Source organism: Tamandua tetradactyla, chromosome 25 (genome assembly GCF_023851605.1).
Source record: "Tamandua tetradactyla isolate mTamTet1 chromosome 25, mTamTet1.pri, whole genome shotgun sequence".
Lineage (NCBI taxonomy): Eukaryota > Metazoa > Chordata > Mammalia > Pilosa > Myrmecophagidae > Tamandua > Tamandua tetradactyla.
Window position 1 is genome coordinate 9,638,610 of NC_135351.1, and position 18,854 is coordinate 9,657,463.

Genomic DNA, 18,854 nt, shown 5'->3' on the forward strand with positions numbered 1-18,854 from the left:
TGATAGACAAACAATAAAACAAATCTGATGAGTTGATGAATGCATCACGTTATCCCTGGCACCATTTAATATCTTGTGTTACATACCATACAATAAACAAACAAAAGTACTACCTGTTACATAGAATAAGGCCAAAGAGAGAATTTGTTTTGCCAAATTGACGAAGAATTGTTCAAGGGTTAGTTCTACCCTTTTGGCCCCTCTAAGAGAGTACACATTTTTTTATGATTAAATACCTCTGTTTGCCATAAACAGCATGGGTACACGTACTTTTAGTATTCATTCATTAAAAGATATATAAGATCAAAGTGTTAGTATTCATTTAGGAAAGCTTTTAAAGGCATTTTCGGTTCATTAATGAATGGCAAGTACAAAGATTTTGAATAGAGTACAATTATATGCCAGCAGCATTATGATTCAATCTACAGAAAATGTTTGGTGCACACAGAGTCAACTCAGTATTCTTGAAGGGCTTTCAGCCACAAACTAGGGACCGCTGACTTAGCTCAGAAACAAGATGTAAAAATGGGAAGGGGTATTTTTTGGAATTTAAAGAAGGTGAGATAAAAACACTTTCCCTTAAATGTTGCAACTACATGAAGTTAGTTTCTTGAAATTAGCTTCATTCTATGTGCTTGGAAATCCCACCCATGTCACAGTTTTCCAGCTCTGCATCAAACAGAGAGGATTGCCAATAAAATATTTATTGAATCATGGTGATCTTGAGTATAACTTCAGTGGTGTTTGTCCTTTCAAAAAACCATATTCATTGTGTTGTCTTCATGAGATTTGATAGTTTCCAAATGCAGGTATACCTTATAGGAATTGGGGGGGGGACCCAAAGTCATTAAAAATAGAACCAGAACTGTAGCTACCACATGTGTTTTAAATATATTACGCATACAATTAAGAATACAGAATTGTGAAGCAGCTCTATAAATCATATAATAAAAACAGTAACACACCAACTTTGCTTAGCCACAAATAGGCCCTTAATAAAACTGGAGATTCTGTGATGATATGGCTTTGGGATTGACTTAGTCCCTAGGAAGAACTTTAGCAGGCTGAAATAACTAGGAGCACATCCCTTTTTGCAAACTTAAAATGAAGAGGAAAAGAAACCTTCTTGCAAGTTAAAGCAGCTTAGTAGGTTCAGTATCCCTGGAAATCCTGCAGACTTTTACTACCATATATAAGTGCTATGAAAATCTAATATTCAGGCCAGGCTTTGGGGGTTGTTCCGTAGACAGTGTGAGTGAGTATTTGTGCCTACAACTCCAGACCTAAACTAATCAGGAGAGTGAGGACAGGTCTTGTTGATGTGAAGATGGTGTGTAAATGATAAGGTGTTAATTTATGCAAATGTTAGTAATTACTAATGCAAACCTTAGCAACTACTAGTACTAGTTATGCTCCTCTCCAGACTTTACCTCATTTGTTAGGGAAAATGACTTTCTGAAATATCTGGTATTTCAACATTATGTAGGGATAGTCTTTTCATGGGTGGGAGGAGGAGAATTCATAACTTTTTCTATTATATAGGCAGAAAAAAACTTTCTCTCATGAAAAATGTTCAAAGATACCCCAAAGTAGAGCTAAAGATAAAATGAATTCCCATGTACATAGCATCCAGGTTTAGTATATAGCCAATATTATTTCATTTATGCTCTTTTATTCCTATACACACACACACACACACACCCAAAAAGAGCTGGATTATTTTAAATACCAGCCATCATATCGTTTCATGCACCAATATTTCATTTATATCTAAAACATGACTCCTTTCTTTTTTTAAAATTTTTTTATTGTATAATATGACATATATATAAAGCAAAGAAAGAAAAAAGCAATAGTTTTCAAAGCACTCTTCAACAAGTAGTTACAGGACAGATCCCAAAGTTTGTCATGGGCTACCATACCATCGTTCAGATTTTTCCTTCTAGCTGCTCCAGAACATTGGAAGCTAGAAGGAACATATATGCATTTTTTTATCATCACATTTTTTTACTTTTTTGTGAAAAATAACATATATACTAAAAAAACAATAAATTTCAAAGCATAGCACAACAATTAGTTATAGAACAGATTTTAGAGTTTGGATGGGTTACAATTTCACAATTTTAGGTTTTTACTCCTAGCTGATCTGTGATACTGGAGACTAAAGGAAGTATCAATACAATGATTCAGCAATCATACTTGTTTGTTAAACCCTACCTTCTCTGTATAACTCCATCATCACCTTAAATCTTCCTATCCCACTCTTTAGGTGTATTTGGGCTACGGCCATTCTAAATTTTTCAGGTTGGTAGGAGCTATCAGTAGTATAGGGTAGGGAAATGGATCTAGCTGATGTTCTGGAGAGGCTGGGCCCTCTAGGTTTCAGGACTTATTTGGTCCAGGGACCATCTGGTGGTTGCGGGTCTCTGGAAAGTTATACTAGTGCATGGAACCCTTGTGGAATCCTATAATTGCCCTAGGTATTCTTTAGGATTGGCTGGAATGGTTTTGTTTGAGGTTTGGCAAATTATGATAGGTAGCAATGTCTAACTGAAGTTTGCGTAAGAATGACTTCCAGAGTAGCCTCTCGAGTCTATTTGAACTCTCCCAGCCAATGATAATTTATTAGTTACCCTTCTTCTCCCCACTTTTGGTTAGGATGGCATTGTTGATCCCATGGTGCCAGGGCCAGACTCATCCCTGGGAGTCATCTCCCATGCCGCCAGGGAGACTTTTGCCCTGGATGTCATGTCCCATGTAGTGGGGGTGGACAATGATTTCACTTGCAGAGTTGGGCTTAGAAAGAGGAGGTCACATTTGAGCAACAAAAGAGTTACTCCAGAAGTAACTCTAAGGCATAGCTATAGGTAGGCTAAGCTTTTCTGCTACCTACATATGCTTCACAAGAGTAAGCCTCTAGATCAAGGGCCTGGCCTATTGATTTGACACAGTATCAGGGGATTCCCTGATGGTAAAGTTCAATAGTTCCATAATTTTTCTCTCATTCCTCAAGGGACTTTGCCAATACTTTTTGATTATCTGCTTAATATATTTTAGGATGTATCCAGACATTACATTAAGCTATACAGGATTAAAGGTCCTCATTGTTTTTCTGGGTTCCCTGTGTTTGAAGTGTTCAATGAGCTATCCAGACAGGTTGAGTTAGATTATGCACTACAGAAAATTTAGGTTGTGGACAAATTAAACCTTTCTTCCTTTGGTCTCAAGGAGTAGGTGCAAGTTCTAAAATATTTCATGTATGTCTAAAACATGGCCTTTTTAAAAAAATCAAACACAATATCACTCATACTTAAGCCAGTATCAATCAATTCCTTAATACTCTCTGACATAGTCAATATTCAAATTTCCCCAAATGTCCCATATTTATTTTTTATCAAATATATCTTCAACTTTTAAGGAGAGTAACTGTTTTGTTTTGTTTTTTAAGGAACTCGTATGATTGAAATGCCCTTGCAATTTCTCTTAGAAATATTTCTTTAAAGAAGTGCTTAGTCATGGGGCATTTTATCACAGATACAACAATCACTCTGGGCCCACGCACTGTAAAACAGTGGAAAGAGACTTGGGCTTTTCTTTTTTTTCTCACTATCTCACTCTGGGGCAGTACCTTATATTGCAGAGAGCTGGGAGTCAGTAAACCTTGATTCTAATCTTATTCGGCCATTATATAACTGTATAACCTTGAACAAATCCATTTTCTCCTCCAGATCTGTTTCCAGGCCTGTAAAATGAGTGGGTTAACCTACTTAATCTGTACATTCCTTTCTGGCTCTTAAAGTTCAGTATATTTGATTTAATGTTTAATTCATTTCAAATACTATAGCTGAATGATGTTACTTGCAAAGACGAGGAGACTTCTTACTGTAGGAAGAGGACAGCCAAATCCTAACTCTCCATCCTTTGGATAAGTGATTAAGCAATGCCTCAAGGTCGCATTGATTACAGTCATTTATTTTACATATCCATCTCTCCTACCAGATGTGAACTTCTAAAGGACAGGCATTTTTTCTTCTTCATCTTTCTATTATCAGAGTCCAGTGTAGTTTCTGGAGCCTGGAATCTGTTTGTTACATTAAAAAAATGGATGCACAGGCACCTTCCAGGATTACTGCACAGGTAAGAGGAGCTAATATACATAAAAGAACACTTTATATTACATATTAAAGAAGGCAAAATGTTATTATTTACATTTGAAATCTTACCAGTTGGATATTTTATTCACTTATAAGAATTCTAATTTTCTTCTAACATTTTGTAAGGAGTCAAGCAACTTTCTGCTTTCTATGCAAATTCTGCCTCTCCTTGCAAAATTTTATATGCCCCTTTCTAGTTTCTTTTGGCTGTCATTTTTACTTTTATTTAAAAGTACATCCCTAGTTGCTGTCATTTTAAACTTTACACTTTTTAATTTGTCTGTAACAATTTTAGGTGCAATTTTTTTTTAGGTAATTTGGTTAGTAGCTTAGTGGCAGTCTAATTTAAATAAAACATTTTTATTAACTTCTACAAATCAAAATAATACGGGAGGTAATGTAAGAGCAGTTACATATATCAGATACACGAGTTTTCTGACTTAGTAAGTGTTCAGCCGACCCAGTTCCCCAAAGATGATCCTGATTAAGCTTCCCACTTCAGCAAATGTGAAGAGTTCTGCCTTTGAATACTTCCCTAAATGGTCTGTCTCTCTTTTAAATGACATCCAGTTTACCATTTAATGATTCTTAGTTATACTAGCGTATCATTTTGAAATGTGAACTTTTCCCTCAACTGTGTGCAAATCCCCTGGAGCACCATTTCCCGAAAAGAGTAAGTACAAGTCCTAAGCAATCATCTTCACAACGCCTGGTGACCAGATAATACATTTAGGAAAATTGGCACACATTCAGGAAAATTTGTGTATCACAACCACTTTTTAGTGATTCAGCATATTAAAGATTCTGGAAGGCCTTGCTGTACATAACTTCTATAAAGAAGTTATTTGCTGTATAACAGACTCGATTTAACTTGTTTAACTCAGCTTTTCTTAAACTTCCTTATTTTATGTACTACTAAAGAGAGAATATCACTGTCAATAAAACCATGACTCAGTGCTCAGAAGCTAGCACATATAAGACATCCGAGGTGTGTTCATATCAAAAAACACCTCCACTGTGAAATCTGTGAAATGTGGTACATGACTTGTTTGCTCAAATAACATCTATCTACACAAGGAACATGCAATGTTTTTTGAAAACCATACTCCAGCTTAGAGCTTTCACAATTATTTCAGAAGAGGACAGAGTTATTCTTTCCTATTAAAAAGTAAAAGAAGTAAACATTTTTAATCTAAAAAAAAAGGAAGTGCTAGTCATCCACTTCTGGCATGGAAGAAACTAACTTTGGTTAAAAAGTAATTTCCAGGTACACATCAGGATGTAACTGTCCTGCTGTCCTCAACGAGCATGTAAATCTCATTTAGTGAATGTGGCATGTAATTAAATCAAGACGGTTGATAGGCTTCTCCACGCAGGTAGTTTACTTTCACTTGAAATAACCTCTTTGCATCTGAAGAGCCCCACACCCTGAAGTGACTCAACTTCACACCACACCGTTCAAATCTCCAGCATTCTCCAGGCAGCAGACCTGGGTGTAAAGCATCAGTAACTTCAAAGTGCGACAGATGAAGTTTTGAGTGTTGGGGGGAAAGGTTGAAGGGCTGGGAGAGGTTGACAGCGGGGGCTCTAGGGGCCTGGTACACATCTACCCGTTTACATCCTTCCTCCACCTTGTCCCGCGATTCCCGGGGCACTCGCCGGGGAAGAGATTGGGTACAATGTGGGCATGACTTTGGGGACACTGGGTGCCTGCGCACAGGCCCAGATTCTCCGCCTCCCACGGGGGCCACCCGCACAGCTGGGGCTTGGCCCCTATGGCGTTTCTGAGCGTCTGCACTGGACGAATCCATCTTCCCGGACGCCTATCTCGGTCTTTCTTCCAGGCCCTCCGGGCTGGCCGGAACGTCCTGGGCCTCGCGTCGTCCATCGGGCGCGGAACAAACAGCCCGATGGCCCCAGTGAGGCCTGGGGTCACCTTTACACTCGCTTTTGCCCCGCACTTCGCAGCCGTCGCCGCCCTCCACCGGGGTAGGTCTTACACAACCGCCCGCCTTCCCAGCCCGGAAGAAAGCGCGGCGGGCGGAGGTGCCCACCCGAGACAGCTGCGACTTGGGGGGCGCGAGGGGAGGCCGGACAGAGCCCTCCCCCGGACATGCAGAATAGGAGGGAGCAGCCTCCAAAGGCTCGGGAAGAAAAACTTGGGCGAGCTCGGCCGCGCTTCCCAAGGCCGCCGCATCCGCCCAGGAGATGCTGGCAGCCGGGACAGTACCTCGCGCGCGGGCCTCACCGTATTTATCCACAGAGCAGTTTCCATGGCGCCGCCGCCTTCCTCCCCGCCCCCTCCCTGAGCCAAGTCCGAGCTGCAGTCGGGGTCCCGCCGGGCTGCGGTGGCCGCGAGCGGCTCTTGACCCTGGCAGGACCCGCGTCGTCTCGAAAAACCTGGGAGCGCGCGGGCGCGCCCCCCTCTTCCCCCACGCCGTATCCTTCCCACCCCCGCAGCTGTTGCCCCTGCTGCAAGCCTCAGCCCCCTACCCACCCGGCCGCGTCACCTCCACCACTCCCCAGCCCCCGCAGCCCCAGGGCCCGAGGGTGGCGCGGGGGAGGGGTGCGGCGGCGCAGGGAAGTTGCTGAGTTGCAGGGCACGCTCAGAAGTTGCAGCTGCAACGGCAACTTCCCTCCCCCTTCCCGACTCTGAGACTCTGACCGTCACCCCGCCGCTCTCCGCTACCTGCTCTCTCCCGGGAGGCCCCGGCCGCCCCTCTCCCACCGCCGGCGCGGCGCCCCAGGCAGACAACGCCGCGGGCGGGCCCGGACCAGCCAGAGTTTCCGGGGGCTGGGGGGACGGGTCAGGATCCCCCCCACCAGTTCTCCGCTCGGCCGGGCGCTTTTCAACATTGCAAAGCCGAGCACTCGGGCAGACTTCGCCCTCAGGCTCCTCCGCCCCCGCCCGGGCTACAGAGTTGGTGGAAAGTGTTAGGGTTTTCCAACCCCGCCCAGGAGGGGGCTACGCCGGAGGAAGGGCTGGGGTGGGGGGTGGGGGTGGAGCTGGAAGGCTCCTCTGGGGGTCCAGGTCGCCGACAGGTGCTTGCGCACCCGGGTGCCCTGGGTGGGGTCCGCACAGGGCCGCGCCGGGGAACCGGGAGGAGGGCGGCTCCCCATGGTATCCCCAGCAGAGCCGGACGCCGAGTGCATCCCGCCCTCGGCGGCGGAGGCAGAGCCGCCGGGCCCTGGCGGCCTGCAAGGGAGGTGGAAGAAGAGGAGGGGGGAGAGAAAGGGGAGGGAGGGATGCGAAAGTGGGTCAGGAATGTAACTGGACGCTGCGCACCCCCACGCATATCCCCACCCCCACCCTCCCGCACTGTGGCCGCGCCAGCCTTGGAAAGACAGTCATCTGTTGTTCCCCGGCAATAACGGGGGACGGTTACCAGGGGACCCCGAGGGATGTGTTTCTCTATGTCCCTCTGGGAAGAAAAACTTAGTTGCCTCAGTAACAGAGTTTGGCTTAAAGTGGATGTCCTAGGTGAGCCTAGTGGGGAAGCCCACAGGGCAGTAGGGGATGGATTGGCTTTTCTTATCACTGAATCGACACGTGGAAAAGAGATGGGGAGGTGGCTTTTTGCTCAGTTTTGCTTTTGCTTTTTACCATTTCGGAGAACAGTAAGTTAAACATTAAGTTTTGTACTAGGGTTTGAGTCTTCCAGCCATCCGTTCACCAGAGTTCCTAGCAAACGCCGATTTAGTTGGTTCAAAGGTTTGAAGTTGATATCCTAGAGTTGGAAGGAGCAAGGGACAGTGACAGTTTTGTATTTGGGGAAGGCCTGAGAAAGAAAATGAAAAGGCCTTTATTTAAAAAAAAAAAAAAAAAAGCCTGTCCTCTTCAAAACAGAAGAAGTGAGAGCAGCCCAGTTTCCTCTTGAGCACATGGCACCTCATACCCCTCCCCAAGCACTGATTGGGAAACTGATGGGTTTGGGGTTTGAATGCTAGTGAGACAAGCAGAGGGAAAATAAATAAATAAATAAAAATAAAAGATGAGACTGCAAAGGGAAAACTTAGAATTGCTTACAGCCTAAACTTTTCCTGAGTACTGTTCCGGGGCTTTATCCCTTTTATCTTCTGCCTTCTTTGGTCCAGTGGATCTTAGTCATAGGGCTTCCAAAGAGCCGTGAAGTTGCAAGCTCAGAAGAATTGTGCAGTTTCTGTAGTTTTATTCAGAAGCAAAAAGGGGTATGTTAACCTCTAAGGAAATCTTAAGAGTTATCCAAAAAGCTGCCTTAGGAATTAATGTAAATTTCTGTTTCCAAGGCACCCTAGATAAATTTCTGTTTTCAAGCACACCTAAATTGAGATGTTTTACTTTAAATGGCATATACTTCTAGGAGGCAAAAGAAATCTTTTTTTTACACGTCAACTGAATCTTTGTTAATTGAGCCATATTCAAATGTCCAGAAAGAGGTTATTTTGTTGTGAAAACTTTTGTGATGATCTAATCAACCAGTTTACTGGGTTTTGTTTGTTTGTTTGTAACTAGGTGACCTTCCCTGAATTGTCCCTATAGTAAAATGGGCATAATAATTATACTTGGTCTTCATTGGGGTGGTAGATTGCATATTTTTATGTTACCTACTGAAGAAAGAATTTTCCATTATTATGTTTGCTTGAACTGTAGTTACAGCTATCATTGGAAGCTGACAAATTCCAAAAATTAAATAGTCTTGCATTCTGAATGAAAATGGCAGAGTTAGACAATCATTTTCTGGCAACTTGAAAAAAATTAACACATTCATGGGCTTAGCTTTTATCCCACTGTTAAGAAGCATGATTTTCTTCTATTCTGGTTCAAACCAGTACTGTTGCTATGAAAATTTAAGTAAAATTAAGTGGTGAATTTTATTTTACCTCCCATCTCTTCTCTCTGCCCCCAAACTTCATCTCTGAATTCATTAAATAAAGGAATGAATATTAAGAAAGGATTAGTAGGGTTCTCAATATTATGTACATTTAAAACAAGAGATAAGTAAAATTTTGCACTTTTCAAGACATCATCTATATAGCAAGGCATTATCTGTGTATAGCAAGTTTTCACATAGATTATTTTAGACAATGTATTTGTAATCACCTACTCACTGACACCTCCAAATTATTATTATTTTTGTTTGTTTTATTTTTTGGAATTAAAAACTTTTATTCTACAGAAGACACTTTCAAGAGAATACAAAGACAAATCAGTGACTGGGAGAAAGCATTTGCAAATCACATATCTGACAACTTGAACCTCAAAACTCAATATGCTCTCTATATGAGAACAACTCAGTACAAAATGGACAAATGATTTGAACAGACACGTCCCAGAGAAGATAAACTAATAGCAAATAAGCACATGAAAAGATGCTCAGCATCAATAGATATCGGGCAAATGCTAACTGAAACCATAGTATGATGCCGTCAAATGAGTAAAGTTAAAATCTTGACAATACTAAGTCCTGGACAGAACACAGAGTAACTGAAACGCTCATATATTGCAGGTGAAAATACAAAATGGCACAGTCACTTTGAAAAACAGTTTTTTTTGTTTTTTTGTTTCTTAAGGTGTTGTGTCTATGTGCAAATCATGTACCAGGTGCAAAAATATGGAATGCTTCACGAATTTGCGTGTCATCTTTATGCAGGGGCCATGTTATTTTTGTCTGTATCATTCCAATTTTGGTATATATGCTGCTGAAGCAAGCACTCAAATTATTTTTTGAATGAATGTGTATATATATATATATTCTTTTCAATGCAGTTTTACTGAGATTATATTGACACACCATATAAGCCGTCTGAGGTATACAATCACTGGCTCACAGCATCATCACATAGTTGTTCGTACAAGGCCATGATCCATTTTAGAACATTTTCATTACCTCAGAAAAGAAATAAAAATAAAAAAGAAAACCCAAATCCTCCCATGCCCCCTATGCCCATCCCCTATTATTGACCCAATGTATTGGTGTAGACATTTGTTACTATTGATGAAAAAATATTAAAATACTACTGTTAACTGTTGTCCATAGTTTGCAGGAGATACATTTTTTCCTTGTATACCTCGCTATGATTAGCTCCTTGTAATAGTGTTATACATTTGTTCTAGTTCATGAAAGAACTTTTTATATTTGTATAGTTAATCACGGACATTGTCCACCACAAGATTCACTGTGTTAAACATTCCTATGTTTTAACCTCCAGCTTTCCTTCTGGTGGCATGCATGACTCTACACTTCCCCTTGAATGAATGTATATTTTAATCATCTTAGCTATCTATTTTGGTTACAGAACTGTGTTAAACAAACACACAGTGTTTGAAGACTTAAGTCTAATATGGGCTGCTTGGGAGGGACAACTAGATGACAAATACAAGAAAGTTTAACTGTTCAGGAGTTAAACAAAAAACACCCAACTTAAAAAAAAAATGTGCTTATATGTGTTACAAGAGATGATGAATCCATATACAAAAGTGACAATGAGTTGAGAAGTAGAATTATGAGAGGTTTAAAACTTATTTTTCTTCTTGTTTCTGTTTACTCACTAAAACTGTGTAACGAATCTATATTGCTTCTGCATAGGAGTGAAAGGCTCGCTTCTTTTTAGGTAAGTGCTAACAGGCTGGCACCATACGACTGACTGTCATTCAGTGTGAGAGGTCAGACACGAGGGGCTGTGGAAGCTTACAGGAGGGATGGGAGCAGTGGGCTGGACCACAAGGGTCCATGTGTTGGAGACAAAGCTGGGGAGCAGGTAGAATGCAAAGGAAAGGAGGAAAGGCACACCCTTACTTAGCAAAGGCTCCGATGTTGTAGAATACTGGGCGTGTTCCAGGAAAGCAGCTGCCAGGTGGCAGCCAGCAGGAAGTGCCTCAGAGGGAGGTGGTAGGACTTGAACTTAGGCCTTAAAAGGATGTACAGGATTTTTATAGCTTCGGAGGGAAAGCCATTCCTAGTGGCAGAAGTGATAAAAGTCAAGAGGCAGGAAATTGCAGGGCATGTTTGGGGATTTAAGGTAGGTGAGCTGTGCTGGAGGAAATGGCTCGGGTATGAAACCTGTCATTCAGATGATAGATGAGGGTCAGACCCCTTGGGGACCATGAATGTCTGCCCAAGGTGATAGGACTTTATGTGTAGGTAATGGGAAATTATGAAAGGGTTTTGGGCAGGGCAGAGACATGGTTGAAGCTGGATTTGGGAATAATCTTGTAAGTTAGATTGGAATGGGTAGGGAATTTAGGGACCCTGAAGTGGCTATTCGGGGACCGAAGGGGGATCAAGGATAGCGTTAATGAAAGGCAGTTGTTACCCTAAAATATGATTTGATGATATTTTATAATGTTTGGATGTGGAAGACAGTGGATTGGAAGAGTCTGAGATGACCCCAGTTTTAAGCCTAGATGATTTGAGAGGTGATAACCATCAACAGAAATCGGAGCAGGAACTAGTGTGGTAGGGTTGAATTTGAAAAGGGAAATTTGAAGCAATGATGGGAGCTGGGTGGGTCATGACTAAAGCTAGGAGTCCTCTACTTAGGGCATGTAGCAACTCCTAATTTTGAACTTGATGGCAAAGAACCAGTTTAAGGGAGCATCCACGATTAGAATTTGTCTCAAAGCATTGTTTTCAAAATCCTCCTCCTTCCTCAAAGAACCCAAGCTAGTCAGTCCTTCCTGGTGCTGGATTTAGAAGAGTTTGGCCAAGTCAGCACTATTGTACCAGAGGTGCCTTAACCCAGTGCCACCCTCACCTGTGTCATCAGATTAAAAGCCTCGCCCCATAGGCACTGATTCAGAATCTCCTGGGCTGTAAGTCCATATTTTTAATAAGCTTTAGAGGTCACTCTGACATGGATTCATTTGGAGGAACCAGTTTGAGGTATATCCCGAGACCTCCCTCTGAGGCATCCTGCCCCATCATAGAGGGAGGAAGTTCTTAACTTTTCACATGTGACTTTCAAATCGGTTTTTTTTTGTGTTTTTGTTTTGTTCTGCCTTTGTGTCCGACAGACAGTCAAGGATGGGCAGGGCTGGAAGTCATATTTACGATGACCTGCCACTTTCATAATTTAGGTCTGGTGGGGAAGAGTAGATGGAGGTGTGAAAAGTTCTCTGCCCAGCTAGGTGGGAAGGAAGGAGATTTGGGTTTAAGAACTGTGTATGGCACAGAGTGACTCAAGCTCTGTACACTGAATACGTGTTGAGGGTGATGCAATAGCCCGGGCTCTGGGCAGACCACTTCCTGTACCTTTGGATACTCAGACCAAGGGTGTGGCATTTGGCAGTATCCTCAGGAGCAGAAAGTTTGGCCGATCCTCTTCAAGGGAGCTGATCCGTGAGAGGCAAGACAAGGTATTTTTTTTTTTAACACAGTGGAAGAGAGCTGTAGGCAATTAGAATCATAGGCGCTGTGGTTGAGAGAAGCATGGAGAGTCAGAAAGGCAGGGTTGGATTTCTCAAAGGTGATAACCTTTCACACCTTTTTCAAGGAACAGCTATCTTTGTGCCTCTTTATTTTTTTATGGCCAGAGAAATAAATGTCTGTCCTACGGAATGGCAGTTGTACGTTTTCTCACAGCCAACTTTTGATTAGCCCGCTGCTGATCATCTGGTCCCAAACCAGGATGCCAGCCCATGTGCTCTTCTCCCCTCGTTGTTTATTAGCTATAAAGAGAGAATTCATATGTCCCGTGGACTAGGAGGTAGAAACTCATGTTTCAAATTCAGAGGGTGGGGGCCAACATCCCAGCCAACCCCCAAACACATACACACAATGACTTTATCCGTTTTTCTAAATCTCTAATAGCTCTGGAAAGTAAGGATGGGTTATTATTATTATTTTTTCATTGAATCCCCTTCTCCTCTAAAGAGCATTGGAAGATGATAAAATCTAGGGTTTTTACTTCATTTTGAATATAAAAGAGTATTCTAAAAATGTCAGAAAATGAAACCCAGGCTATATAGAAAACTATTTAAAAAGGAGAGTGGTATTAAGTGCCAACACCTGCAGTACTCCTAAGAGTATTTCTCCTAAGAGAAGACAGAGGGTTTCTCTTATAGGATAGACTTGCCCTAGTATGTGCTTTCATAGTAGTTAATTGAAAAGTTAATCAGTACAGAGGAAAACAGCAAGTTGGTGCTTGAGATTTCTAAGGAGCCAAAAACAGAACGAGCATCTTGACCCAGATTTTAAAGTTCCCATGGCACTGTGAGTATAGAACTAAAGAAGGCATCAATCTAATGTGAATTTATAGAATTTAATTTACACAGTTACCTTGAGTTCTTAGAGTTTGCTTTCCTATTCTCAGTCGAAAAATTACCTTGACGCACACTGAAGGGTAACTCATATTCACCAGTGTTATACAAGTTTTGCTAGTGAAATACATCCTACTATTATTTATGAAAATATAGGGATTAACAGTCTAAAAAGTTCTTAGTGAGTGGGACCCTCATATGGAATCGTTTTTAAAGTTAAATCATTAAATAGGATTCAGAAGAAAGCTCTAGAAACCTTATTGCTATTCATTGAAATTTTTTACTTAGCCAACCCCAACCTATTAACAACTCACTTTTTTCTTAACATTAGAGAATTTATTTTCACAGCCACTTGCTGTTTGCACTGTCATTCATAATTCCCACAAAACAGGTTTGAAGGTAGTCAGTCCAACAGGATGTCAACTACAGATCCAAAGAAGTTGTAGGTTCATGTTTTACCAAAAGAGAAATGCCTTCACTCACCTCTCATGGCTTTGGAATTTTACAGCTTATTGAACCACTCTCCATTGAAAAAGTACTCCTGAAATTGAGAAAATGTACAGCATCATTCTGAGTTTATCTTATTCAAAACTGCTTTAGTTACCTTTGCTTATCGGTCTTGAAAAGATGTGTTAAAACCAGTTCAGCAAGTTTTTTTATATAACATGCTTAGAGGGCCTTGAGGAAAGAGTTTTGAAACCCTATCAGTGGGAGAGCTAAAACTGAACTCTGAACGCTTTTAAACAAGAATATTCATGATACATGTTTCTTTGTTTGGATTCACCTTTTTTAAAACCCACGATTTCATAGGAGTTAATTACCAATGAAAGATTTTTCCAGTGATAGAGTCACACCGAGTAGAGGCTATACAGGGTTTCAGAAAGAAAGAGACAGTTTATTCTGTATGGGATCCCAGTATATTCACAATCCTGCCCCCCTGCTCCCCAATTCACTGCATTCTGTTTAGGAGTACTCCTCAGATAGTGAATACAATACTTTGTATTGTAATGGTGTTGAAGTACAGTATTTCTGAGGCGAGCACTCTCTAAAGGATTAATTTGGGATTCCTGGAGTTATTTTTAATAAGATACCATCATTTTAGTGATTTGAAGGGTAAGGATATGACTGTACTATTTTACATCGCAGTTTAGCATACATATGTCCTTCTCAAAGCAGTAAAATCTTGAACTTAATGGGTTGACAAAGTGACAGGGACAGTAAATTCATATTGCCGCATCTCAGACCCATAGAAAATGCAAGTTGAGATTTCCTGGGAGTCGAGCATATCTTCGTCTGAACTTTTATTTTAAAGCTAATTTCTCACATTTCACCAGAAAAATACTCAGCTTTTAAATTCCATCAAGCCACATGAGCCTATTTTTTCTGGTGAAACTGCAATGTTAAGCTTAGACAATTGCTGTAGTGCCTGTTAATACAGAAATATATTGTATAATAGCTGCACCCTTTGCTTTGCATTCCTGGGTTTAGCAGGACCTTCTCACTCATGAAATGTCGGCTTAGCCCTCAACTCACATGTATTTTACTTTGGTTACTTTGGTCCTCAGCCAGCCTCCTATTTGACACAGGCAGTAGAGGAGCTTCTAGATGTTGAACTGTTAATCTTTTTATTATTTCCTGTCACTTCTCCTCATGATTGATGTTCTTGAGCCTGATTTGGAGGGGTGGGGGGGGTGAGTGTGGTGAAAATGACTTTGAAAGCACCTTTGAAAAGGAGTAGTTTAAGTTGGTCTTAGGTCTTCTTACCTGAGACCATGAAAGAAATGAAAAAAGTATGCCGCATGTTTGGGGAAGCCATGGGTAGGCCTTGCAGTGAATGAGTGAGCATTCTAGAACATGCACACTTTATAGTCGAAGCAAAGAGGCTTTTTTCATCTTGTGTTTTTGCAGAGATTTAAGTGATGTAGATCTGGAGGTCTGTGGTGTGAGGTAGGGCCAAGATTTTACAGATGCTTGTTGTTGAGTTCTTCGAAAAGGTTACAGAATGGGGGCCTCTTGCCTTTAGAATTAAAAATAAAATTCCTTTTGGTTGGTAGGCATTATCCAAACTCAGGCCGTATTGTCTCTGAGACCCCCTGGCTACTTCATGTCCTTGGGTTCTATAAGCCGGAGGCTTTGGAAGCTGAAGGGATGCATTAACTCTATAAACCCCACACTCCGCCCCACCCATTCAGGGTAATTCTCTGAGCTATGAGAAGACTAATAGAATCTCTATTTGTAGTGTTACCTGGTCCTTTTGCAACGCCTGTTTGTTTTCTGTAGACTTTTATCATTATAGTATCATTATAGCATATAGTTTATAAATTAAAAATGTATGTGTTTGGGGATATGTACAAGTTTTTTTTTTTTTTTAAACAGACTGTGTGTGGGGGGGGTGTACTTTTAAAGAGCTTGCAGATCCTATTTAAGAGACTTTACAATGAGATAGAAATGTTTTTCCGTGCCATGTTACACATGAGAACCAGAAAGCACAGAATAAATCTAAGGGGAGAGGTTTGGTGCTAAAATAAATTATTAGCAGTAGTATTATCATTATTAATTCAATGTGACTTATACAATCTGTTTGATTATATAAAGAAAGTAGCTTTCTTGGGGGGTAGATCTGAGGGTGGTGGTGAAAATAGGGAGTTAATTTTTTAACAGCTTGGTTTCACCACTGTGATTCTATTCTGTGGGAAGTAAACTTTGAGAAGTTACCCTAAAATGCCAACTTCTGGCAAGGGTATAACATCGCCATCCACATATATCCTGGTGCATTTTTGGGGAAGCGTCCATACTGGCAGGAGTTTTCCAAATAAAACATTTGTTTCAGTAAACAAGTGTTTAATCTACCCGTCTGAGTGAAGAGTTCTAAAACCAGTGTTTGTTTTGCCAGCAAACATTTTGTTTCAATACTTGCTGCTAAACAAGTGGGTAAGATTTAAGAGGTTTCCCAGTAAAAACAAATGCAGAACCATTTTCAGAAACCTCTGGCAGGGCAGAAATCTATTTGGGGTCGGAGAGTGTGAGTTTTGAGGAAATAATTTGTACTTTCTGTGTAGCTCTGTACTTAGTTATGGTCAGCATGGAAGCCTCCGGTTTGAGGAAGGACCTTTAATTATTTTTTAAAGCATACAACTGAGATATATAAGAATTATTAAACAAAAACTATTCTTGAACATGCTGTATTTAAATTTTACATCCCACCCTTAAAATATGACTAAAGCATCAGTATTTGCTCTGCTCTGAATTTCTGACCTCTTTTCTGATTATTTTTGTGTTGATTCCTATAATGTGTCATGAACCCAACACCCATGTTAGTTACAAAAACTTTAACTTTTTGTGAAGATGGCAGTAAAATCAAATTATCGTTTGAGTAAAATCAAATCAATAATGTTGCTCTTATTGAAGGCTGCCTGTTTTAATTGAACGAGCTTTTTTTGCCTGTAATGAATTATCTTTGGAAATATATCTTTGCATTTTTTAATTTGAATGTTCTAGTGTGGTGTGCTTTTCTTCTTGCTCAGGAAGATGCAATTATACTTTCTTAAGAGATAATCGGAAATTATGAAATATTGTACACATGTAGAAGGGTATGTAACATAGGTACACACAGTTTATTTTTTATCATTTTTGTGTGTTAATATGATTATATACAAAATCATATATATTTTGTGAAATATGATGTATATACAAAAAGGCAGTACATTTTAAAGTACATTATGGCAATCTATAGAACAGATTTCGGAGTTTGGCATGGGTTACAGTTGCACAACTTTAGGTTTTTCCTTCTACCTGTCCCAAGACACTGCAGACTTAAAGCAATATCAATAAATGATTTAGCAGTCATACTCATGTGTTAAGTCCTACCTTTTCAGTTATAACTCTTCCTTCTCCTTTGATCCTTCTCCCAGTTTGTAGGGGTATTTGGCCTATGCCCATTCTAACTTTTTCATGTTGGAAAAAGCTATCGATAATATGGAATGGGGGATGGAACTAGTTGATGTGGTATGCACAGTTTAAAGACTAATGAACAAAGGATTCTCATGTGGCTCTTTATTAAGAAATAAAATAAATTAAGAAATAAAACATGATCTTAGAACTTTCTTTACTTCAAACCAACCTCAGTACTGCTGTATAAACCACCTTATGTCCTTCTCGCCATAGTAAGTTTAAAACTATGTATATATCCTCAGGCAAGTGTTGGAGCATCGTATAAATAGAACTGTGTATAATACTTTTTACTTGTTTCTTTTTATCAACAATATGATTGTGACAATCAGTCATATTGAAACCTATAGCTATGGTTTGTCTACTTTCACCGTTTGGTGTCCCCATGTATGAATATACTACAATGCATTTATCTGTTTTACTATTGATGGACATTCGAATAGTTCAGCTTTTGACTTTGTGAAGAAGACTGTCAAGAACATTCTTGTGTAGGTTTGAACATATGTACAACTGTTTCTCTAGGATGTACCTGGGAGGAGTTTTGTCGGACCATAGGGTATGCATGTTTTTAACTTTGTGCCATAATTCCAAACAGTTTTCCAAAGTGGTTGTTCCAGTTTGAATTCCCACCGTATATGAGACATCCTGTTACTCTACATCTTCGCCAAAGCATGTTAGACTTTTAAATTTTTGCCGATCTGGTGAATATGAAATGATATTTCATTGTGGTTTTAATTTGCTTTCTCCTGATTATTGGTGAAGTTTGTTGGCTGTTTGGATATCCTTTTCTCTTAAGTATATATTCAAATTTGTTGCCTGTTTTTCTATTGGATTGTTTGTTTTTCTCTTACTGTTCTGTTGGGACTCCTTTATATATTCTGGTAGGAGTCTATTGTCATTTATATGTGATATATATGCAAATGTCTTCTCCCACTTTGTGACTTATCTTTTTGCTCTTTTTTTGGCACCCTTGGATCCATGCAGGTTCTTAATTTTAATATTGTCAGATTTATCTTCTTTTCCCTATGATTTAGACTTCTATTTCCTGTTTAGGAAATCTTTCCCTATCCTGGGAAGCTGGAGATATTCTTCTGTATTCTTTATAGATGCTTTATAGTTTTGCCTTTCACATAGAAGTCTTGGATTCATCTGGAACTGATTTTTATGAATGGTGGGAGGCAGGGGTCCAGTTGAATTTTTTTGTCTAAATAGATGTTTGGTTGTCCAGGCACCATTTATTGAAATGTCCATCTTTTCCACATACTACTACTCGTATCATATATCTAGTGCCCGTGCGTGCTGTGTCTTGTTTTAGTGCCCCCTATCCTGTCTCATTGCTGCTTGTTAATGCCTGCTTCAACTCTACATTCACTTAAGTATTACAGCTTTATAATAAGTCATGATATCTGGTAGGGCATGTTCTTCTGCCTAGCCCTTCAATAATGTCTTGGTGTTCTTGACTTCATCTTTCTATATACATTTTAGAAACACCTTGCTGAATTACCTAATGGAAC

At 40.4% G+C, this 18,854-nt stretch overlaps 1 protein-coding gene and 1 non-coding gene across 2 annotated transcripts in view; one reads left to right on the forward strand and one right to left on the reverse strand.

Moving 5' to 3' along the window:
* Nucleotides 1-5,990: 5,990 nt before the first annotated feature.
* The window catches only part of RREB1 (ras responsive element binding protein 1), a 189,605-nt gene continuing 176,741 nt past the window's right edge, over nt 5,991-18,854 (forward strand). Inside the window, exon 1 of the mRNA XM_077143516.1 lies at nt 5,991-6,143. The gene's annotated coding sequence lies outside the window, so the exon portion shown is untranslated. The remainder of the gene's footprint in view (nt 6,144-18,854) is intronic.
* On the reverse strand, nt 9,740-9,846 carry LOC143669412 (U6 spliceosomal RNA). The gene has a single exon (XR_013168924.1). It is a non-coding gene; the product is annotated as a U6 spliceosomal RNA (small nuclear RNA).